This window comes from Malania oleifera, chromosome 4 (assembly GCF_029873635.1).
Source record: "Malania oleifera isolate guangnan ecotype guangnan chromosome 4, ASM2987363v1, whole genome shotgun sequence".
NCBI lineage: Eukaryota > Viridiplantae > Streptophyta > Magnoliopsida > Santalales > Ximeniaceae > Malania > Malania oleifera.
In genome coordinates this window covers 19,804,239-19,830,778 of record NC_080420.1, presented here as the reverse complement: position 1 = coordinate 19,830,778, position 26,540 = coordinate 19,804,239, and the positions used below count along the sequence as shown (strand labels likewise).

At 34.7% G+C, this 26,540-nt stretch overlaps 1 long non-coding RNA gene across 1 annotated transcript; it reads left to right on the top strand.

The window, feature by feature from the left end:
• The first annotated feature begins 12,082 nt into the window (after nt 1-12,082).
• On the top strand, nt 12,083-19,479 carry LOC131153459 (uncharacterized). The gene is made up of 3 exons (XR_009136238.1): nt 12,083-12,302; nt 12,626-13,213; nt 18,363-19,479. It is a non-coding gene; the product is annotated as an uncharacterized LOC131153459 (long non-coding RNA).
• The last annotated feature ends 7,061 nt before the right edge of the window (nt 19,480-26,540 follow it).

Here is a 26,540-nt window from a genome sequence, read left to right as displayed (position 1 = left end):
AATAACAATTATAACAAAAATTATTTTCTCGTCGACGAGGCACATGTCCCCGTCGACGTGCCCAAGAAGACTGCTCATTGACGAATGCTCTGCGCTCGTCGACGAGACCCTGCTAAGTCCCCCCTTTGAAATTTCCTTTTCTCTCATTCTTTTTATTATTTAATTGCAATAATTCTTCGGGTCATTACATTCCCCCTCCTTATAAAATTTCATCCTCGAAATTTACTATCTGTATTACGCACCATCCTCTAAGGACAAATTGACTACTTATTTTATTACTTACCCTCACTTATGGCGGAAGAATACCGTGGTTACAACTAAAGTTCTGGAAGATTACATACATAAATATAAAAGAAAAAAAAAAAAGGTCCTCCAAAAAGTAAAATACTATCAATCCTATAATCTAATATACAATTCATACCTTAACTTTTCTGCACTGAAATAAATAATACTAAATTTCTCTAAACTATCACTCCTAACTACTACTGATTCCCACCAAACAGCTGTGGGTACCTCTGTCGTATCTCCTCCTCCGGCTCCCACGAATCCTCCTCTACTACGTGATTTCTCCACTGCTGGTGCATTTGTATTCTGGACAATGCTGGTGGCAAAGTTAGCCTATAGGCTACTGAACCCACTCTCTTTAATATCTCGAATAGGCTAATGAACTTAGGGCTCAACTTACTCTTCCTCCCAAATCTCACAACTCCCTTCAATGGTGCTACTTTCAAAAATGCCTACTCTTCAACATCAAAATCCAATTCCCGACGGAGCGTATTAGCATAACTTTTCTGCCTACTCTGAGCTGCACTGATTCTATCTTTAACTAGTCTTTATTGTATGCCTGCCGCACCAACTCTGGTCCCAGAACTCGCCTCTCACCCATTTCATCCCAATACAAAGGTAAAAGACACCTTTTTCCATACAATGTCTTATAAGGTGTCATGTCGATGCTAACCTGATAGTTTTTATTAAAGGGAAACTCAACCAGCGACATATACTGGGTCCAACTACTTCCAAAATCTAGAACTCATGCTCGTAGCATATCCTCAAGTATCTGGATCGTTCTCTTTATTTGGCCATCAATTTGAGGATGATATGTTGTACTGAATGATAACTAAGAATCCAAAGCGTCCTGCAAGCTCCTCCAAAACAGTGATGTAAAACGTGGGTCACAGTCTGAAATAATGGATACTGGCACTCCATAAGGTCGAACTATCTCCTGAATATAGATCTCTGCCCGTCTATACATAGGGTAGCTAACTTTAATAGGTAGAAAGTAGGTTGTTTTTGTCAATCGGTCAACAATCACCCATATAGAATTTTAACCATACAGAGCCGATGGTAAACCAGTGATGAAATCCATGGATATATGATCCCACTTCCACTCAGGGATGTGGAGTGGCTGCAACTATCCTGCCGGCCTCTGATGCTCAGCCTTTATTTGCTAACACATCAAAAACTGTGGCATGAATTCAGCTATCTAACTCCTCATTCCCCTCCAGCAGAAAGTCTCTCAAAGATCCCGATATATTTTAGTGTACCTGGATGAATTGTGTACCGGGATCTATGAGCCTCCTTTAATATAGTCCCCCTGATCTCAGCATCTGCAGGGTCGCATAGTCTGCCATAGGACCTTAGGGCTCCATCCTCTTAAATATTAAACTCCTCTTCCTATCCATCCCACACTTTCTCTATCATCCCTGCCAATTCTGCATCATTATTCTATGTAGCTTTAATTTTCTCCTACAAGGTAGGTTGTACCACCAAGTTGGCAATGAATGTCTTATGATCATACTCTATCAGCTCCACACCTAACCTCTCCAAATCCATCTAGATAGGGCGCTAAGTCTCCACGGCTGACACTGCTGTTTCTGCTGTTTTCTTACTCAGTGTATCAGCCACCACGTTTGCTTTCTTTAGGTGGTAGCTAATAGTACAATCATAATCCTTGATGAGCTCTAACCATCTTCTCTATCACATATTCAAATCTTTTTGGGTGAAGAAGTACTTTAAGTTTTTATGATCAGTGAAGATCTCACATTTCCCACCATAAAGATAATGCATCTAGATTATTCTGAGCATACACCACTGCAGCTAACTCTAGATCGTGCACACAACAGTTCCTTTCTTACTCTTTAAGCTGTCTAGATGTATAGAAGATGACTCTCCCATGCTACTTCAACACACACCCAGGTCCCTTCTAGGAAGTGTCACTATATATTAGAAAACCATCTTCCCCTAATGGGCGTTGAAGCTCTGCTCACACTCATCGGTCCAATCAAATTTTATATTTTTTTTCTCGTGAGTCGAGTCAATGGACCTGATAATCTAGAGAAGCCATCCACGAAACGCCGGTAGTACCTTGCTAGACCTAGGAAGCTTCTGACCTCCCGAACATTCACTGGTCTCACCCCAACTCACTACTACCTCTATTTTACTCAAATCAATTGATATATTGTCCCTGGAGATCACATACCCGAAGAAAGTAACTTGCCTCAACTATAATTCACATTTCTTGAATTTAACGTATAGTTTCTTTTCCCTCAGCACCTGCAAAACTAGTCTCAAATGACCCCTGTGCTCCTCAAGACTCTTCGAGTAGACCAATATATCATCAATGAACACCACAACAAATTAGTCTAAGTACTGATGGAACACCCGATTCATTAAATCCATGAACACCTCTGGTGCATTTGTCAATCCAAACGACATTACCAAGAACTCGTAGTGCCCGTACCTGGTTAGGAATGCTGTCTTTGATACGTCCTCTACCTTGACTTTCACCTAGTGATAGCCTGACCGAAGGTCAATTTTTGGAGTAGACCTTGGTCCCCTAGAGTTGGTCAAATAAATCATCAATTCTGGGAAGAAGATATTTATTATTGACTATTAATTTATTTATTTCCCTATAATCTACGCACATCCTCATGGTCTCATCTTTCTTTTTCACAAATAGAACTGGGGCTCCCCAAGGTAACACACTGGGTTTGATAAACCCTTTATCCAGCAACTCCTGCAACTAATTTTTTAATTCATTCAGTTTGGCTGGAGCCATTCTATATGGCGTTTTGGATATTGGTGCCGACCCTGGTAATAGATCTACGGTGAATTCGATCTCTCAATCTGGTGGTAAATTAGGTAATTCCTCTGAAAAAATATCTTGAAATTCTCTGACCACTAGAATATCAGCCTATTTCAATTCTTCCTTCGGCAGCTTTTTTATGTAAGCTACATATTCCGAGCATCCACCCTGAATCAGTCTCCTTGCCTGAATAGCTGACACTAACTATGGTTAGGCACGTACACGTGAACCCAAAAATTTGTATTCTTACTCACTTGGGGGTTTGAAAATCCCTTCTTTATGATAACAATCTATGCTGGCGTGATTGGCTACCAACAAATCCATACCTAATATTACATCAAACCCTTTCATATCTAATATCATGAGATCCGCTGAAAGTACTTTCCCTTGAATGCCCACCGGAAATTTCCTAAGTACCTTCCTACACCTCACAATCGATCTCGTCGGCGTGGCTATAGACAACTCAACATCTAACAGCTGTGCCTCCATCCTAGTTACTTTAACATACCCCGTCAATACAAAGGAATATGTGGCATCTGTGTCAAATAAAACAACAACTTTATATGGTGAAACATTAAAGATACCTATCACGACGTCTCCAACAGTATTAGCATCTCCTGGTCTCAATGCATAAACCCTCGCCAATGTTGTGTTCCTCTGCTGGCCCCCACAGGGCACCTAATAACCACCTCGAAGTGGTCTATGGGCTAGTGCGTGGATCGGCGGTCCCTGACATAATCGTGCCATATGGCCAAATCTCCCGCACCGATAGCAGACATTCTCTCCCAACCGACATTCACCTGGGTTCCTTCGGCCACATCTAGGATAGATAGGAATAATCTACCCACCCTAAACACCATTGTGCCCCATCATCTATCTCTGGGCTCCTTCATGTCGGTCTCCTCTCCCTGGGCCTCTGTTGGGACTTGCAAGGAAACCCGGTGGCGTGGGCCTCTTCCTCTAATTCTTTACTTCTACATCTGTCTACTCACTCTCCTCTACTACTATAGCTCTATCAACCAGCTCAGAGACTTGAATTTTAAAATTTTCTTTAAATTCCTTTGAAAACTTTTTTTTAATCAATTTTAGAATTGTTTGTTTAATTTACCAATCACACAAGAACTTTGTTCTTTTAATCCACAATACTATTATTTAACCAAACAAGTAAGCAATTAATCAACCAAACCAATCAATCAAGCACAATATTCAAACCAAACAATCATAAAACATTCAATCAAGATATACGTTGCAACTTAATAAAGATTCTTAGCTTTTTAACTTTGTGTGCAGCCCCGTTGTCAATGCAATCCCTTTGATAATAAATTAGCTTTCTCAATTAACACAATATTCACACTCTTCCCAAAATTTAGAATTCAAATAAACTCTTAGTTAATTTATCTTTGGGTGTTTAACCAAGTAACGTACTCCCTTATGGTTTCTGCAAAACATGGTTTAACCAACGTACTCCCTTTCGATTTCTGCAACCAAAATCAAAATTAGACTTTAAGTTTACTTGATTTCCAAATATATGTAGTATTTATAATTACCAATTAAACCATCCACGCAATTTATATGTGTCGAAAATAAAGAGTAAGGGAAAGAGAGAGTGAGATCGAGATTTTTACGAGGTTCGGCTTATACCCAGCCTACGTCCTCACCTTTGGCAAACCACCAAAGGATTCACTAAAACCAGTTCCTTTTTTGGGCGGAACAACATCGTTTACAGACTCCTTTAGTAGGATAGAGCCCGCCTCTCCAAACGATGTATGCTCGTTCGGTCACTCCTTTAATTAGGCTAGAGCCCGCCTCTCTAAGCGATATCCCCACGCTTAGCCAACGATCCAAATAACCTTGAACCATCAATATCTACAAGATACAAATCAAATATATTTGTACAAATAATGCTCACACAAAGAGTTGATTAGTACAATTTAGAAACTAATATACTTCAATTCAAAATACCAAAGGAATGAAGCAAGAATCTCAATGTAAATATCACTGATTTACTTCTCTCTGATGAGGATCAAAAACTTAAATCATATGCTTCAGTGAAGATGTAAAAAGCTCAGAGATTTCTCAAGAAATTTGCAGCAATTTAAAGCTTGGAGCAAATAGCAAGATAGCTTTGAGTGAGAGAGATTTTGAAAGATTGTTCAATGCTTGGTAGGTTTGATTTTCATAAACCATGTATATATATAGGCTTTAAAAACATTCACATTCGTGCTGCCCAAGTTTACTTGGAGTGCCCCCCAAGTTTCTAAAAAGATTTGGGCACAAGTAAATTAAATTTGAAATTAAGTAGTTTGAAAAATCTGCCTTTTGCCGTATTTCGGTTGCCTGAAGTGCAGCCTTAGTCGCCTGAAGTGGGTTCAGGAATCTGAAGATACAGGGTTAGGCGCCTGAAGAAACTCTGCATGTTTTAAATTTATTCTGCAAAATCTTCAGTCCCTTGAGGATAGAACCTCAGTCACTCTAATAGTAAAGAATCAGTTTTCTTTTCTCTCTTTCAAAGATATTTGGCTTCCTTGCTTTCTTATTTTTGAAAAATATTTTCTGGGGTTTTAAAATAAAGTCTCTAAGTCCATTTATATCCCCTAATGAGCTTCATTTCACTCATAATGACATTTTTACCTTTAAAGTACTTACATGAAGATTTTCTAAAAATATAAACATTTCTTGTTCTTTGAAAACTTCATGGTTATCTTTGAGCTTTGAGTTCATTCCATCTTCAACTATCTTTGAGCTTCCCTTTTTTATCACTTCATGATACATCACGCACCTTTAAGTTTGTTGGTGATCTTTCAAACCTTTATTGGTTTTGGCTTTTTAAGTTTCCTAAAAACATCATTACTTGAACAAACAATGACATCAAACCATTCCTTCATCTGTTACCATCAAAACAATAGGTGAAAGCCTTACTAGGCTAACAATCTCTCCCTTTTTGATGATGACAAATAAAGAGCAAAAATTGAGATAAACTTTTAGAACGCTCCCCCTTATAGTAAGTATAGATTCAAGTAATATTTTTATAAAGTAGTCCAAAACTTAACAAGGTATTTGCATAGCTCATATGTTGCATATAGTTAACATTCATAGCACATATATTTCATATAGTCAACATATAGCATTTTCAACATTCAACATAAAAAGTCAATTCAGCTCAAATATTTATAGCATATTTTTGCTCTCTAAACCATCTCTCCCCCTTTGACATCATGAAAAAGGGATACAAAATTGTAATACAAAGAGTAAAGAACCATATAGATACGCATCAAAATAAAAGAGTCATAAGTAGTACAAACCAAAACACATCACGAAGATGTGACCTACAACAATACAATGCATCACAAAAAGAGCTATTTTTAAGTTTACATCTTAAAAGCTAAGAAAACTTAATCATCATGTCCTTCAGCACCATCAGAGGCATCATAGTCTTCTTCCTCTTCTTCTTCATCTTCATTCTGATCATCACCATCATCTTTAGTTTCTTCATTACCAGCATATGCTTCTTCTTCTTCATCTCCTTCCTTATCTTCTTCATATGCTTTTGCCGATGAGTTATCGCTATGGGGTATGGAGCTAGTGTCCATAGGATCACCATGTGAGGAAATACCCTGTATCTGCTCAATGCGCGTAAGATGCTGATCTAAGGAAGAGTAGTTAACATGTAGAGATTTAAGACCATTGCGCATATCTCGGCTGAAGGATGTAAATTCATTATAGAATGGTATGAACCAAGAAGGAGCTTCAGTTGCAGATCCTTGAGCCTGAGGTGGATAAGAAGGTGCAGTTGCCACTCTTTGTTGTCTACCTCCTTTTAAGAACCACTCCCGATCTCGTTTTTCATATCCCATATATTTGAGGGTTGTGGAGGTAAAAAGGTCATACCTAGTCTTTTTGATGAAAAAAATTGATGAAGATGTGATATTCTAATTCGCAAAGATCATATTAAGAGCTCTCCCAAATGGAAGAGTGACTCGTGTTGCATCCAACTTTGCCCACATCCATTTCATAACAAGACTAGCCAAATCAAGCTTCTTCCCTTTTAACAGACACCACAATACAAAGCAGTCTATATATGAGAGATGGTCATATGATCAAGCTTGTGGTAGAATGTTATTGGTGATGATCTTTAGAAGGATCTGGGCTTTCAAGTTTAGTTGCTTATAGAGTGGCAGATGTCTAAAATAGGAAGGTTCATTCTCCATGATTAGTGGTAAAAATTCTTCCGATGTAAACTCTTGTTGAAGTATCCAAGATTGGGCAAATGTAAGGCATTCAGACTCTCCCGGAGTAATGTGGAGAATGGGAGCTAATGTTTGAGAAGTAAGAATTATTTTCCTACCCTTAACTTCAGTTGATAAGTTATTCTCTCCTTGAACCATATTAGCATAAAATATCTTGACAAGGTTTGGAAAAAGTCCTTTAGCTTGGTATACAATGAAGTTTTTCCATCCTATGGTTTGGAATAACGGTAGGATTTCAGGGAACTCAGTGTTGAAGAACTGAACATTAAGAACCTTACCAAATATAGGATATGTAGACTGAAGATGGGTTCGATATACATGCTTTGCATGAGGAGTTACCAACCATTGCTCAATGTTGGTATCATCTTTGCCTGAAGACAAACCACCATGTGCCGTTTGTTTTGTTCGAGGCATGGTAAGGATTTAGAGCAAGCTAATGGCATCTTTCAAACCCTAGAATAGGTATGATCGTTCTAAGTGATTTTGATTCAAAGGTTTTATAGCAAGATATTGAAGAGAATCTGGTGTTGAAACTTTGGGTAAGTGATATACCAGAGTTCAGGAGCCTGATGTTTAAGAAAAAATAGGGTTTCACGCAATAAATATTAAAGGGATCCGTGACTTCAGGCGCCTGAAGAATAAGTTCAGTCGCCTGAGGATTTTCTGGAATGAATTTCAGCAGGCAGTAGCTATTCAATTGCTTAAGGTCTATTGCTCAGGCGCCTGAAGTACATGTAGGAGGCTGAATTTATCAGTTTAGTCAACCGAAGTTCTTTAATTTCTGAAATTTCCTTATTTCTTTGTTTTGAACCTTTCTAACTTACTTCCCTTATTGTATAATGGTTCAAGTTTCTCTTTTTATAGATACATACCTTTCTTTTAAAAGCACTTATGCAATAAGTTTTTAGATTTTCTTTTTGTTTCATTTGAACACCCAACCTTTATGTATCCTGCTACTTTCTATTTTATATTTGTATGAAATTATTTCATTTTTGGTACCCATATTTTCTTGGGTCCGGATGATTTGTCAAGGGATGTTTCTTTTATTTTCTATACCTGTTGAGTCTTCACACCATTTCTTTTAAATGAACATTCAAACTTTGTATGTCCATTTTTCTTATATTGATAGCATATGGTGTTAGTACTATAGGCATTAGAGGATGTGCTAGCATAATCTTTGGATGCTTTCGAAAAACAAACCCATGTAAAGATTCTTTTTTATTTCAGCCCCATTAAATCCACTACCTTCTTTGTTTAAGGTCATCCTTTGTGAGCCTATCCTTTTTTCAAAGTTTGCCTTTCTTTTTGTGAAGTTATAAGTGATTTTTTTTTTTTTTTTATCTTCAATTTGATTTTTGAGATCATTTATCTCTATCTCTTTCTTGTCGTCAACCTTCTTTAGTGATTTCTCTAATTCTTGAGATAATTTTCTTATTTTATCCTCTAATTCAGAAATATATGTCTTTCTCATATTCTGTAGAGGATAGGGATCGAAGGTCTTCTATCATCTGTTCATTCTTGCTTTCTAATTTGTTAATTTTCAAGTCTTTTTCTTTTTCAGCAAGATTTTTAACTTCTAATTCTTTTATTGCAGCTTCATACTTATTTTCTATTTTCTTGAGTTTTGAATATTTATCATTTTCAACAATTTTAATTGATTCTAGTTCTTTCATTATTCTATCGTTCTTGTTTTTTAATGATGTGTTTTGTTTATTTACTTTGATTAGCATCTTATTTACCCTGGAAAATTGTATGCCATGACACCGAAAACTCTTCTGAAAATACTTTAATATCTGAACTGTAATACCTATAATAACTGATTTGTAATATCTGAATTGTATAAACTGTAATATCATAGTGTTATGGTTTTAAAATTCTGGGAATCATTGTAATATGTAAATGCTATAAAGTATCTATATGTATATACACTATAATTCATAATTCTGTAAAATCTGATAAAACATATTTCTGCATAAATACTATAAATCATAGTAATACGAAAACTGTTGGATTTCTATACTGATCTGATAATGTCTCATGCCACTCAACTAAATAAATAAATATTCCATATTCTGAAAATTGTATCTTCTAATATACAAATAATTGCGTACTAGATAATAATATGGAAAAAACATATAATTTACTGATAAACATTCCAAAATTCCTAACATATCATATTTCCCTTACCTATCTAGTTGGGAGGTTTGCCTCCAATTCAGCCCTCATGCCCTCGGTGTACCAACCTAAAAATCTTGTAATTAGATATATAAAAATTTCCTAGTAAAACACTAAATTTCCCAAAAAATTATCATACTCACACTTCCTGAATCTACCTATTCATAATTTTTTAAACTATAATTTACCTGGGTTTCTAGAAAAATAACCACTAAGGTTCTTAACCCATGCATGTAGGGTCCCACAAACACCCTAACCCTGAAATCATAACACCATAATTTTTACTCCAAAAAACACCAGTATGTTGTTATAAAATACAAAATCTAGGCTTAGATAAACCTGGTAATACTGGAAATACCAAAATGATCTAGTTACCCTAAAATTGGGATGGTGCCCAAACTTCTCAAATCAACATTTTGCTTCGACTAGGTTGTAAAGAATCTCCCCATGATCACTGTGTTAGCTTTTGATCATCGAACTGGGGAGGAACGAAGCCGAAAAGTGAATTTTTGGCTATATATATATATATAGATGGCTGGTCATGTCACCTCGTCGACGAGACCAAGAAGGAGATTCGTCGAAAAACACATAACCCTCGTTAACGAATCTCAGACCCCGAAATCAGCTCTCTCAATAAGCTCTCATCAATGAGACATGTGTCCCCGTCGATGTGTCCAAGAAGACTGCTCGTTAACAAATGCTCTGCGCTCGTCGATAAGACCCTGTTGAGTCCCCCCTTTGAAATTTCCTTTTCTTTCCTTCCTTTTTATTATTTAATTGTAATAATTCTTCAGGTCTCTACATATGTACTCATTGTATTAGCTGAAAATTGAGATCTTGTACCTACACTTTTATCATAGTGAAGTTTTTGAGTGGAATCTCAAGCCCCATGATTTGTACCTTTTAATTTGAAGGAGTGTTCCACGTAAAATTGTGCGTCTTGTGTGATTGATATTTGTGATTATTTTTGGGTTATTTTTGTGCTGCTGAAAAGATATATTTTTGTACTATTGTCATGTCATAAGAACTAATTTTTATGAATTGGGAGAGAAAGAAATTCTGGTTGTGCTTCTACGATTTTGCAGTAAGTCTCCTTTCTTCTCAAAAGTAGTCAGAAAGAAAAAAAGACCCTTATATGGTGAAATTTGGAACTAACTATTCCTCGTGAGTTCGATGTTATAACATCATGAGAGTTTCATATTATTAATTGATTTAGGGTAACATAATATTTTATATAATTTATTATAGCTAATGTATTAAAACTATTAATTGTAACTAATCTATTTCAAGAAATAAGCATTTTGTCAGCCAAATGCAACGTAGGTAAATTAGAATTTCCTTGGTATGTTTTGTCTGTAGAGCATTTTAGCTATTGGAATGAGTTTTAACATAGAGTGCACAAAATCAAATCATTTATAGACAAAGCATCAACATGCATCAGCAAATAGAAATAGAAGAAAAATAAGGCAAACCTAGGAAAAATACAATAATATCCCTTGAGGTTTAATTTTATTGACAAATGAACCTTCCGTTAGTTGATAGTAATTCAACCATTAAGTTTGGCGAAAATATTAAAAATTATCTTTAAAAAAATGACAATTTTATCCTCCCAATCAATTTTAATAATATAAATTAATAAAATAACATTATTTTAATAAATTAAGTTAGAAAAATTAATCAGTTAATTATAATATTCTTTTAAAAAAATTAAACTTATAAGTGAGATGAACATCTAATAACTAAGTTAGATGAATCAGTTGACATAAGCATGAAAACATAATTAAATTATTATTTTCAAAACATAAAAAATTATAAAAAATAAATAATGCAAATAATTTAGAAAAAATACTTAATTAATTATATCATTGCAAAATATTTGCTATATACATTTCATGAAAAATAAATGAATAAAATATCTTGAACAAATAAAACATTCTCTATAATCTGTCTTTTTCTATGTAGAATTTCAATTTCCACTTTGGCCTTATTCATCAATGGCAGATCTTTATACCCAGACCTCCATCTACTATTTTTGGGGTACAGACTATTCCATTTAATCAAGGGTTATTTAAACTTATTTGAACATCCTTGCCATAAGAAATTCCTTTGAAGACTTTCTAGTTTATAAGCTACATTCGTTGCCATTGAGAAAAAAACATGAAGTAAACAGGGAGGTTGGATGATGCAGCTTGAATGAGTGTGATCCTACCTCCCAAGATAGCAATTTTGCCTTCAAGACAGCAAATTTAGTTTTCAACTTTTCCTCAATTGGATTTGATATGACTTTGAAGTCAATTTTAGCCCCCAATGGTAGCCGCAAGTAGGAAATAAGCAAAACGGCGACGTATCAATCACAAATATTTTAAGGAAACATGGATCAAAAAGTAAAAATCAATGCATATCTTTCTGTCATTAGAAAGGATCCAAGCTTTTTGCTTTTTGCTCTTTTACTAATTCTTTTTGATTTTTTAGTTTTTAAAAATTAACGCGTATCCTCCAAGTTCAACAACTTGGAAACCCCTTGTGTTTATAAATATGGGAGCCCACGCCCGATGTCCATCCTTATCCCTGAAGGGCACAGGCATTAGGAGAGTCGGTGGGTTGGCCCCTATTGTATGGGTAAAGAGTAAATAACTGATGTAGGGTTACGCAGCTGCTACCAATTAACACGTAAAAGGCCTGTCTTCTTCCAAAGCCATACCTCTGCAAGAAGAATCGGCTGCTAGCTTTCTCACAATTTGGGGAGCCTCATCTACTCATTTCCAATCTCAGATCCTCAGATCCCCTGGCTGCAGGTTCATCACTCTCCCTCTCTCTCTCTAGACAACTGTTGTTCAATATTGTTGTTGATGTTGGTGTTGCAATAACATGCGGTCTCTCGGTCTTCTTGGTGCTTGTGTTGGCTTCATGCTCTCTGCTAATAATATGCCCAAACATCAAACTTTTTGCTAACACATATCTGTCAATCATGGGAAATTACAGGCTTTTTATTCATCTTTTGGAATGCTCATCCATGTGTTTTTTTTTTGTATGTGATATACTGCTTCATACACACATTTAGACTATTCACACATACAATATCAATTGCATAATATTTTTGTTCAAATTAAAATTGCAGATAATGTTTAAATTGAGGTCGCGGGTGCCCAGTCGTCTCTCAACACATGCCATGGCTCTTATTCCCTGAAGGTCAGGAGGGTAAGAACCCCATTTTCTGTACCGTATCATCAGAATCCCTGCAGATCTGCTTTCCAGGGCACAATGATAAATACCACCTAAGATATCATCCTTAGGAATCAAGCGTCAAAATTTCAAAAAACAAATATAGTATTTGCAATGAAATTCCTGGTGTAATCACGTGGTGAACTCCTTGTAGTTTATAAAGGGCTGTGGGAGGGAGGCAATTGGACGAAGTCAGCGTCACAGGGGCTAGTTTTTTCTCACATGATGTGTGTGGTTCAGGTGAAAAGCTTAAGAGGACAAAATGGTGTTTTGGGGCAATAATGGCTCTGTTTCCTGTCCAGCAACAGACGCATTGATCCAAGCGAATCACATAGATTTTACATTGCAAGAAGAAGCCGCAAGCTCGGACATAAGCTTGTGTTTCTTCAACATGGGAGAAGCCAGTGTTTCACCTTATTTGTCTTCGCCTGGTTTACAAACAGCGGACACGGTTTCTGACCAAATGCATTATTCCTGATCACAGGTAGAATTTTAATCTACTTTAGACATATATCTGCGTATGGTCTATATATGGATTAGGTTCACATGTCGGATGTTTCAGAAAGAAACAGGAGAATTTGAAGGCTGGGTTCATGTTTTTCCTTTAATGATCCTTTGGAACTTGGAAAATATTAGGGAAGAAGAAGGATTTTACTTTTTAATGTTTGGTTATAAAGGAAAGTGAGAAAGAAAATAAAAAAATTATATCAACTCAATGAATAAATTTGATTTTTCTTAATATTTTATCATATTATTATGAATAGCAGCATCTCAAAGTTATCCTTACCAGCTCATTGATGAGCTTTATCAATAGTTTAGTTATTGAGGTGCTAGTTTAGTTATTAATTTATTAGTTTAGTTATTGAGTTGTTAAATTTTCTGTTATTGATAAGTTCAATATCAGTTGAAGTTACAAAGATAAACATGTTGCAAGCTGTTGTTAATGTAATGAAGCTGAAACATTTTCATAAATTTGATATGGTATCAGAGCTACTTTAGAGTGTTTCCTTTGAAGCTTCTCTAATTTCCTCTTCTCCTTCCGCATTTGTCATTCCACCTTCTTGTTCTCCTTCATCAACCATTGATGATTTTGTCAATCCATATTATCTCAGTAATTCAAACCATCCCGGTGCTGTTCTAGTTTCTCATGTCTTGACTAGAGATAACTATCATACATGGAGTTGATCCATGCTAACTACTTTGAATGCAAAGAATAAAATAGCTTTCATTGAATGTTCGCTCCCTCAACCACCAATTTCGGATTCTCTTCACTATCCATGGAGCCATTGTAATAGCATGGTTGTGGCATGGCTTCTCAATTCAATTTCTAAGGAGATTGCAGCTAGTGTCATCTATGTGACCGTTGCTCGTGCGATTTTGTTGGATCTTCATGATCGTTTCTTTTGCAGTAGTGATCCTTGCATCTTTCAATTTAAGAAAGCTATCTCGGATTTATCTCAAGGTCATTTTTCTGTTACTCAGCATTACACTTAGTTTAAGGGTTATTGGGATGAAATTCAAAGCTAACGTCCTTCTCCTTTTTATTCTTGTGTTCTTGCTTGTTCTGGTGGTGCTATCCGATCTGTTGTGGATTTTCAACACTATGATCATGTTTTGCAATTTCTAATGGGGTTGAATGAATCCTATGGTCACATACGGCGTCAAATTCTTTTGCTTGATCCTCTTCTGTTGGTCAACAAAGTATTTTCTCTTTTGCTTTAAGAAGAGAGTCAATGACAAATTGTAGTTCCACATGCTCCTCTTTCTGATTCCGCAGTAATGATTAGTTCTTTTGTTCCAGCATCTTCCACACGTGGTAACAAAAAATCTTTTGTCAAGAAAGAGCATCTTGTTTGTTTGCATTGTGGTATAACATGTCACACCGTGGAAAAATGTTATCGAATGCATTGTTTCCCTCCCGAATACAAATTTACTAAGTCCAAATCTACATCACTGAGTTCAGCTCACAATGTTTCTACTGAGCTTAATTTTGATTCTCCATCATTGCCTTTTACTCAAAGGCAATATCATCAGTTACTAGCTCTCATTCAGCCATCTGTTTCACAAGAATCTTCTTCTACTTCTACACTTACTTCTATGCATTCAGTGCATTCCAGTACTTCTTTAACTCCAACTCACATGATAGGTATTCTTTCTTATCATTCTTGTTCTTCTTTTTCATCTCAGTCTCATGCTTTTTCTTCTCTCGCGATTAACTCTCCTTCTACTTCATGGATTATTGATATCGGGGCTATTGATCACATGGTTAACTCGGTTACATTATTTTCTTCCATTACATTTATTGTTTCGTATTATTTTTATGCTTCTTAATGGTCTTCAAGCACCTGTTACTCATGTTCGTAATATTGTGCTTTTTGACTCTTTAGTTTTAAAGAATGTTTTATGTGTTCCTTCTTTTACATTCAATCTTATTTCTGCTAGTAAATTGGTTTTGGATCTTTCTTGTTCCTTCATTTTTCTTTATTCCTTCCGTTTTGTAAAGGAACTGCAGTAATGGAGGACGATTGGATTGGGTAAATTGGTTAGTGGCCTTTACAATTTCATATTGCCTTCTGTTTCGACTCCAAAGTGTCTCACTTCGACACATTCTTCTTTCAATGTTTGGCATAAAAGGCTTGGTCATCCATCTGATTCCAAGCTATTGTTGCTTTGTGGCTTGCTTTATTTTTCTTCTTTTAAGTATGCTAATAATTGTCCTTGTACCATTTGTCCCGTGGCTAAGCAACATCGATTACCATTTCCTTCAAGCACTTGGTGACTACTTTTAGTTTTCAACTTGTTCATACTGATATTTGGGGCCCTTTTTCAGTGGTTTCCTTACAAGGATTTCTTTATTTTTTGTCCATTGTAGTTGATTTCTCTCGATGTACATGGATTTTTCCAATGAAGAATAAAAGTGAGACACATATGTCTCTTTAGAATTTTTTCATTCTTGTTGAAAATTAGTTTCATACCCCTGTCAAAATTCTTCACATTGATAATGGGCAGGAATTTCTTACATCTTATTTTATTGCTTTAAAAGGAATCATACACCAACGTAGTTGTGTTGCTACACAAAAGCAAAATTTGGTTGTTGGATGAAAATACCAACATTTGCTTAATGTTGCCCGTGCTCTTTGATTTCAAGCTCATCGATCTCCCTTTACCCTTTTTGGCAGATTGTATTCCTACTACAACCTATCTTATTAACTGAATGCCTACTCCTCTTTTGTTTAACCAATCACCTTTTGAAGTTCTCTTTTCTAAACTTCCTTCCTATAATCATTTACGGGTATTTGGTTGTCAGCGTTTTCCTTCGACTTCATCTTCCTCTCGTCACAAGTTCTATTCTTGAGCTTGGAAGTGTGAATTCCTTGGTTATCCTTTTGATGTCAAAGGTTACCGATTATTTGATATTCACTCTCATAAAATTTTTATTTCACGAGATGTTATTTTTCGTGAAACCCAATTTCCTTTTTCATCTCTTCCTTATAATTTTCTCACCTTTGCTTCTGATTATCTTTCTTCTTCTTTAGTTCTTCTGAATACTTATGATGATATTTCTTTTCCTTTTCCATCAAACACCTTGGCTTCTCCCTCTAGTTCTCCTTCTAATGCTTGTAATGTTCCTAATGCTCTTGGCCTTCTTCATGTATGCCCTATGATCTTAGTTGAATTATTTCATATACTTCACCATGTCCTTCCTATCACTCTTTTGTTCTTAATATCTCTTCCACTAAGGAACCACAACTCTATCATGAAATTGTTAATTTTTCTCATTGGAGAAATATTATGGCTACTGAGATTAAGGCTCTTGGAGAGAATCATGTATGGATTGTCACTGCTTTGCCTCCTACACATCAACCCATTGGCTATAAATGGTTATATCGAGTTAAAGGTCTGGATTATATTAAGACTTTTTCACCAGTTGCAAAGTTTGTTAGCGTTTGGTGTTTAGTTGTTGCTGCTGCCTCTCAGAATCTCTTTGCTCACTAGCTTGATGTGAATAAACTTTTCTTCATGGTGATTTGTCTGAGGAAGTGTACATGTAGCTTCCTCCCAGATTTGAAGCTCAGGGGAGTGAATATGGTTTGTAGATTGAATAAAAGCTTGTATGGTTTAAAGCAAGCTTCACATCAGTGGTTTTCCAAGCTTACATCAACATTTTTATCCTATGGATTCACTCAATCGAAGCCTGATTTGTGCTTGTTTACTTATGTTGGTAGTGCTGATTTTACAACTCTTCTCATCTATGTTGATGGCATTATAGTTGCTAGTTCTAATGTGTCTTGCATTACTATCAGTAAAACATTTTTTCATGAGCAGTCTAAGATTAAGGATCTTGGTTCCTTACTTTATTTCTTGGGTTTTGAGGTAGCTCATTCTTCAAAGGGTATTTCTCTTTGCCAGCAGAAATATGCCCTAGACATTCTACGAGATTCAGGTCTTTTAGGATGTAAACCAGTACCTTTTCAAATGGGGCTGAATCTCAAACTTATGAGTTACGTGCTGATCCATTCCATTAAAGAAGCCTGGTTGGTCGCCTGCCATATCTTACTATCAATCGGCTTGATCTGACCTACAATGTTTAAGTTCTAAATCAGTTTATGGCCAATCCACGTACTCCTCATTTCCAAGTTGCTGAACGTGTATTACGTTATCTCAATAGCTTAAGCCTTCAACTTAGTGCTTTCATTGACTTGGATTGGGCCAACTACTCTATAACTTGACAATCTCTTACTAGTTTTTGTGTCTTTCTTGGTTCGTCTCTCATCTCCTGGCGTTCTAAAAGGCCAACGACAGTATCTAAATCCTCTGTTGAAGCCAAATATAAGGCTAGCTTTGGCCTCTACCACATGTGAACTGGTTTGGCTAGTATCTTTACTTAAGGATCTCCATGTTTCTCATCTGTAATTTGTAGCTTTATACTGTGATAACCAAACTGCCATGAACATTGCATCGAATCCAGTTTTTCACGAACGAACCAAACATATTGAAATAGACTGCCATTTGGTTCGAGATCATGTTCAATCTGGTTTTCTTCATTTGCTTTATGTGCCTTCGCGTCATCAATTGGCAGACTTCTTTACCAAAGCTATGGGTTCGGATTCCTTCCATTATTTCCTTGCCAAGTTTGGCATGATTAACATACACAGTCCAACTTGAGGGGGCATATTATGAATAGTTGTAGCTCATTGTTTTCGTTGCCAGCTCATTGATCAACTTTATCAATAGTTTAGTTATTGACTTGTTAGTTTAGTTATTGAGTTGTTAAGTTTTCTGTTACTGATCAGTTCAATATCAGCTGAAGTTGTATATATAAACATGTTGTAAGCTACTATTATTGTAATGAAGCTGAAATTTTATCATAAATTTGATACATATTAAAATAATTTTTTATTTTAAATGATATTTGATACAAGAAGAAAATATCGTAAAAAATGAATTTCCCTCTTATTTTCTTTTTCTGTTGTTTTTTCAAGTAAAATCTTTGCTCCAAATTAGTCATAAATATTGCTCGATAATTTGGATATTATTTTCTTATCACTTGGGCTAGACTTTTTTTTTCTATATTTATATGAATATTCACCATTTTCGCATGCTAACTGAGGTTTTGTTATTATTGTTCATAGGCATGCAGAAGGCGATCATAGCCATAAAATTTGGAAGAATACCCCTGCAAGGAGGGTAAGGAAGACAACCATTTTTTGAAGATTTTGGGGCAAAGGAGAGACACTTCTATGGTAGATTGTAGTGCTCTTGGTCGTGATATTTGTTTTGTTCTTGCAAAGCTTCTTTGATAGTGCTTAGGAGCATGGGTTCAAGCATTGGAATTGAACTTGGATAGGTTAAGAAGAAACTCAACACAAATTTATACTACTCATTTATAAAGTCTAAAACCCCTTTGGCTCAATCCAACAATAGTTTCTTTGCTCTGTGGTGCTGTAGAAATTCCCTGAAGAAACCTCACAACCAAAATAGTGATGCATTTTTTATTCCAGAGGATAGAAAACAATGCTTTGAGTCTGGCCATAAAATCTTAGAAACTAGATTTTGTTCTCCTTTCCCAAGATTCTAGCTTCAGCAAACACGAATGACCAATTGCTGATGAATATCATAAGGTTGCTCAAGCTTTCGATCTTCATGCAAACCATTGCAGTGCAATTTAACTTGGAAGACTTTCACCTATTGTCCCAAATGACCTACAAAAATTGACAAGAACTCTCCATCACATTCCAATGCCTTAACCATATGGAGTATGATGGAGAGCTCTTGTCAAATTTTTTAGGTCATTTGGGGGAATGGGTGAAATTATTTCAAGTTAAATTGCCTTGCCATGGTTTGCGTGAAGATTGAAAGCTTAAGCAGCCATATGGTATTCGTTAGCAATTGGTCATTTGTTTTTGCTGTAGCTAGAATCCTTGGAGTCGAGAACAAAATATACTTTCCTAGATTTTATGGAAAAACTCAAAACATTGTTTTCTATTATTTAGAATAAAAAATGGTATCACTCTCTTTGTTGTGAGGCGTCTTGGAAAATTTCCACAACACTGTAGAACAAAAAAGCTGTAATTGGATTGAGTCAAAGGGTTCAAGATTTCGCCAATGAAGAGTGTCGATGTCTTATTAGCTTGTTGACCAACTACTCTTTATTATTTGCTTTTTTGTTTTTCCCTATGTAATTTATTGAACAGATCAGTTCCTTACAATGGATGTAATTCTTTTCTCTAGCACATTTCGAGTATGGAGTTAGATGTGAAATATTTCATTTAAATGCCCATGTTCGGAAAACTTTCAGGCGACAGATCAGCTCATTAAATCTTCATTTAATACCTTTTGCTATATAGCAATACTACAACATTAAAATTTTGATGCGCTTGCTTGGCTTAGCTGGTTTCTAGAGTCTTGCTAGACTGATGTGGCTAGGGCTAAAGGATGTGAGATTGTTGGCCTGAGCTTATTTGGCATGCCCCCATTGCTCTGAGTTGAACTTGGCGTTTTGGGCTTTTAATTAGATAGGAGGCCCTCTTTAAAGGGTTTTTGAATTTTAAAATAAAATTACCAGTGTTTCGATTTTTTTTTTTTTTTGTATAAATTTTAAGACAATTTTTCTATAGTGGCAAAGTAATCCTCTTTAACCTGATATTAAAATATCCACTAATTTTTTATATGTTGTAATTTGATTCACTAATTTTTCTCAGTATAAAATATATATCAAATATATAAAATCACTTAAGTTCACCCACGGTCATATTAAATTAATTAATAATTTAATTAATTTAAAAAGTGTAAATAATTATATCTATATTATACAACAACAACAACAACAGCAACAACAAAACTTTAATCCCACTAATCGAGTTGACTATATTAGTCATTTTCCACTAATTCATCTGATTGAGGTTGTTTTCCTCTATTAGATTAGTGGCTATTAAATCCTTCATCATTACCCTATTTTAAGTTATTTTAGGCCTAGTGCTACCCCTTTTCATTCAAAAAATAATAACTAATTCACTCCTCCTCACAGGTGTTTTCCTAGGCATACTTTTCAAATACCCAAACCATTAAAGTCACTCCTCCCTTGTCTTGATTGGTGCTATGACTAAATTATTGCATATATGTTTTTTTTTTTTTTTTTGTTAAATCTTTTAATGTTATACCACTAATCCACTTGAACATTCACATTTCAATAACTTTCACATTTTGTACATGTTTCTTAATTGCCCAACATTTTGAACCATAAATCATAGTTGGACTTATAGCCAACTTATAAAACTTCCTTTCTAACTTTAAGAGTATTAATTTTACGATCACACAAATGCCTAACACACTCCTCCATTTTACCCAACCTATTTTAATTCTATGTACAACGTTTTCTTCAATTTTCCCTTCCACTTGCATAACAGATCTAAGTTATCTAAATCTACTTATACTATCAATCTCTTGATTATCAAGTTTAATTTTCTCTTCACTACTACTAGTTACATTATTGAAATCATATCTATATTATACGAGCTAATTTTATTTTTCAATTTTAAATAATTTTTCCCATAATGTACCTCACATTATATGAAGTCTTTAATTAAATGGATAAATATTTTTCCATGATGTACTATCACGGCTAAAGGAACAAGTTTTTTTGGTAGCGTATCCTAACTATTTTGTGTAGCTTTGTAACAACACATAAAATAAATCTTTTCAATTTTACACTTTTTTTTTTTTTCGTAATGTACTCTTGCTGAAGCAGTTAACTAAATGAATAAAATTTTTTCCTTAGTGTACTTTTTGAAGCGCATGGCAACTATCTCGTGTAGCTTCAGAATAACATCATGTACCATAGAAGAGAGATTAACACATTACCCAACGACAACTAAGGCCTGGGTGGTTGACTAACTTATAGAAGGAAACTTACTTCACATAAAACGTCCCAAAGGCTCTACAACATTATTCTAACCAGCTCTATACAACACTTACCCACAAAGTGGAGACACCAACACCTTTTTGACAAAAAGAATTGGAGTTGATATGCTAACATTCCAATCCACACAAGGGCAAAAAGTAAAGTGGATAATACATGAAAACAGGGGGGAAATTAAGGAATGGAAAGGCTTCTCTTCCTCATTTGTACTTGGCACAAGAAAGAATTTAAATACGACGTAATTATATATTGACAAATTTTGTTTTCCATATTGACATAAGGAAATGGGAATAGAATACAAAAAAGTTCTCCCCATTTTAAACTTGCCATCTGTTTAACTCTGCACCATTTAAAGCAGAGAGTAATATTGTGCCGCGCATCCCACTTGTGTTAAATACCAATACTATAACTATTACTACTGAATATATAACTAAATTAAAGTAGTGTAGAAACTAATAATCAAAGACAACAATAAAGAACAACACAACAATTTATGATGTTCAATAAACAAATTACTTAAGTTCTCAGGCATTGACGATCAATCCATTATTTTCAAAAAATTACAACTTGAGTAAATTTAAAATTACCAAAAGTAATTAGAAATACCCGTAAAGTACAAATACTATTTGTAACTCTAGAAATGGTGAGAGAAGCTCCTTATATACTTTCAAACTAAAAGTTTAAAAAAATCTTCCCACCAATGTGGTACAAAAAACCAACAAATCTCCACTTTGATGATAAATTCAATAAATTTTGCAATCACAAACATTCTCTAGAGTACCACATCATCAGTGCCTTCCAAAAGTATTTAGACTTGTAAGATATTGATGAAGTCTAAACAATGTTTGAACTTGATTGCTGTCACAACCTTGGTCAACATATCTACGGTATTCTCAACTGTAGCAATTTTCTGAAGAAGTATTTTGCCTTCATTAATTATGTCCAGCATAAAGTAAAATCGAACGTCAATGTGCTGCATTCGTGCATGGTTGACTTGATTCTTTGCCAAATGAATAGCACTCTAACTATCACTAAACACAATAATGGGCTTTTGAACAACTCCCAAATTTCAAGTAAACCCTACAACCAAATAGCTTCCTTAATAGCCTCTGGAGCTGCCATGTACTCTACTTCTGTCATAGACAAAGCAAGTGTAAGATAGACCTCCAACTCACTGGATCATTACTAAAAGTAAATACATATCTAGTAGTCAATCGATATTTATCGAGATCACCTGCAAAATTAAAATCCATATGTCTAACAACATGTTGATCAATAGTATTATTTCTCAAATACTATACCAACTGAAAGTGACTGTGTAGTACCAAGAGGGGAGCGAATTGGGTATTTTAAATTTAACACGCGAAAGCTTGATTTATTTTAACACTTATTTATCAGGTTCCCTATAAATAATATTAATTAACACAAGAGTCTAATTAGCAAACAACTATACCAATGAACAATCCTAAATATATATATATATATATATATATATATAATTAGAACACAAAACTTATTTTAATTCTAGCAGATTAATATAGGTGAATAGATATTTAAACCATACATATATTAACCTTTGTGTTTAATCAATGAATATGTCAATAAACAATCTGAATAATTTCAGCCAAGCAAATATCCTTCTTGTATTTAAACAATTATTCAACTCAAATAAAATTATCTTAGCCAATTTAAATCAATTCAGAATTGCAAGTTTAGCATTTTGCATCCCTTATTTGCGCCTTCTACATCATAAATCTGTTTAAAGATTAAACGCACAAATGAAATACTGTAGTTTGTCATAATTAAGACAGTGATCAGACTCTAAAAGTTAACACTTTTCAAATCAATTTGATGGTTAACTAAATCATAAACAATATAGTAAATGAGCTTTTGTAATTTAATTACAACCATAGGGAGAACAAAAATAAAAGAAAAGTAAGCAAGATAGATAACATGATTTATAGTGATTCTGTCATTTGATCTATATCACTCCTCAAGTAAACTAGTTCGAATATTTTCATTATATTCATCACGTACACTAGTATCACCAACTTAGGATTTTTGTCCTTCTTTTTCAAACACCCTCTTGGCTCTTATTTTTGTACACCTTTTATTTTTATGCATTATAAAGCTTCTGCTCTTATTAATAATGTAACAATATAATAAATTAATTTTATATAAATTACTCTATAGACACTCCATTTTGTCCGGTCATTATATGACAAAACTCTTGGGGTTTTTACTTTATATTATTTTTGTTCTTTATTTTTAGTACTTTTTAGCCTACTTGTTTTGGTGTCATCTAAGGTCTTTACCTAATTGGATCTCTCATTTTGATTCTCTCAACCTTACTCGCTGACATGTGTTTTCAATAATTGGTTTTTTGTACAAAATATTTTTTCTTTTATTTTACAATCATCCATAGGTATGTATATACAAGTACAATATGAATGAAAATACGAATATCTAATTTTGGGGCTGCCCACATTGGGTCTTTTTCATCACCTACATGCACAAAAGAGTTTCAATGTTGGCTTCATGTTCAAAACATTTGGGCCCATTTGGGCTAATTTTGTGATTTAAAGCCTATGTGCCTCATTGGCAGCCCCGAGGATTAATTTTGAGTGATTAAGGCACATTGTGGGCCTTTCTTTAAAATTGGATCCCAATTTGGCTAAGGACAGTGACGGCCCAATTTAAGGGCCTCTAGTTGGATCTAGCAATCCCTTCCACATAGCTATTCCCCATGAGCAACTGAGGCTACATACATGCCCTACCCTTACCTATGCTTCACTTGCCTATGTGGTTGGTTCCCATGGCTAGCCACATTTTGCATTTCCCCATGGAGCTAGTTCCATAGGGGAAGAGGCTTTAAATTCAAAAATACTAAAAAAGGGGGGAAAATTGAGAGAGACCTTGAAAAAAAAAGTCGTTGAGAGAGATAGAGAGAAAGAAGCCTGTAGGCTGAAAAAGGGGGGAAAAAAACTTGTACAAAAACCTATAAGAATGAGAGTGTAAGAATCAGAGTGAAGAAGAGCAAAGTTAAAAAAGTATGAACAGAGAGAAGCTTGGAGGGCAAAGGCAGTAAAAATAAGTAAAGAGAGAGAAGGCTTAAGAGGTAAGTGCCCTTAATTCCTCTACTATGCATTGATGAGTACTTATGGTCATTCAATGTATGGTTGTTTGAATAAGTGATGTAGATGATTTGAAATTAGGTTTCATTGCCTGAAATTACAATATTTCAAGTTGAACAATGCAAAATTGGCATTGATTTTCGTCAAATATTAAATTTTGAAAAAGTTAAACTAAATACTGCTTTTGTTCAAAATGAAGGCTTCTAATCAAAATTCTACCAAAATCCCTCAATTCCTAAAATCTCAAGCAAACATAACCCAAAATTTAATTCTAGAATACCTAAAATAAAAAATAAAACACCCTTAAAATCCCCCCCCCCCCTTCCAGTGAAAAAAAAAAAAAAAAACTAAAAACCTTTCCTAAAAACCTAATGAAAACCCCCAAACAAACCCAAATACCTAGGTTAAACCACCTAAACCCAGGTCAAATCGACCCAAAAAACTGGTTCAATATGACTTGAAAATCCTAAAAGAGACCTAGAACCAAGCCAAGCTGACCTAGATCCAAGTCAACTATACTCAACCCAAGTCAACAAACCTAGGTCAACTACTCTCAGCTACTTAACTCGAGTCAACTACCTAACAACCTTGACCTGAGTCACTTGTTGACTATGATCCGTTAACTTGAGAACCCAATCCCACCTAAACAACCAAGCCCAAAACCTAAGCCTGCCTAAATTAAGGCCAAACCCAACTCGAACTAGACCTTAACCCAACCTACTTAAAAACCCTAACCCAATAACTAAAGCCTATTCTAACCTAGCCTACTCCAACCTACTTAAAACCCCTAACCCAATAACTAAAGCCTATTCTAACCTAGCCTATCCCAACCTAGTTAAACCAAAACCCATGGCCAAACTTGAACTCTAAACCACAACCTAACATAGCCTAAAGGCCCAACCTAAAATCCATAGTGTAAAGCCTAACTCAAAAATCTAAAGCCCAAAACTCTAGCCCTAAACTCAGTCAAGTATAGAAGTAGTGTGCAGTTTTGATCAATCGACTAGTGGAGAGTCATCCCTAGTTCGATCAAGCTGATTTTTTGTCAATGGATAGAGGACTCATAGACGCTGTTTTGAACGGTCAGACTTGTCGTCCAAGCACTGTAGCATTAGAAATTGTGTTTGAACTGTAACCACATTTTCGATGAAATTCTTAACTTTCCCTCTTTGATTGATTTTTTAAGATCTCTTGTTGTTAGCTAAAAATAGAGTTATGTACTCATTGTATTAGCTAAAAATTGAGATCTTGTACCCACACTTTTATCATAGTGAAGTTTTTGGGTGGACTCTCAAGGCTCACGATTTTTACCTTTTAATTTGAAGTAATGTTCCATGTAAAATTGGGTGTCTTGTGTGATTGATATTTGTGATTATTTTTATGGTTATTTTAGTGCTGCTGAAAAGATATACTTAGGAGAGAAAGAAATTCTGGTTGTGCTTCCACAATTTTTCGGTAAGTCTCCTTTCTTCTCAAAAGTAGTAAGAAAGAAAAAAGACACTTATATGGTGAAATTTGGAACTAACTATTCCTTGAGTGTTCGATGTTATAACATCATGAGAGTTTCATATTATTAATTGATTCATGGTAACAAAATATTTTGTATAATTAATTATAACTAACGTATCATGACTATTAATTGTAACTAATCTATTTCCAAAAATAAGCAATCAGCCATCCAAACCCAACATAGGTAAATTAGAATTTCCTTGGTATGTTCGATTTGTAGAGCATTTTAGCTATTGTAATGAGTTTTAACATAGAGTGCACAAAATCAAATCATTTACAAACAAAGTCTCAACATGCATTAGCAAAAAGAAACAAAAGAAAAACAATGCAAACCTAGGAAAAATACAACAAAACCTTTTGAAGTTTAATTTTATTGACAAAATGAACCTTCCATTAGTTGACCATAAGTCAACCATTAAGTCTGGCAAAAAAAAAAAAAATTTTTTTTATCTTTAAAAAAACGACAATTTTATCCTTTCACTCAATTTTAATAAAATAAATTAATAAAATAACATTAGTTTAATAAATTAAGTTAGAAAAATTAATCATTTAATTATAATATTTTTTTAAAAAAAAATTAATTAAACTTATAAGTGAACTGAGCATCTAATAACTAATTCAAATGAATCAGTTGACATAAGCATGAAAACATAATTAATTTTTTTAATAAGAAAAATTAATTAAAATAAATAGTGCAAATAATTTTAAAAAAGTAATTAATTAATTATATTATTCCAAAATATTCGTTA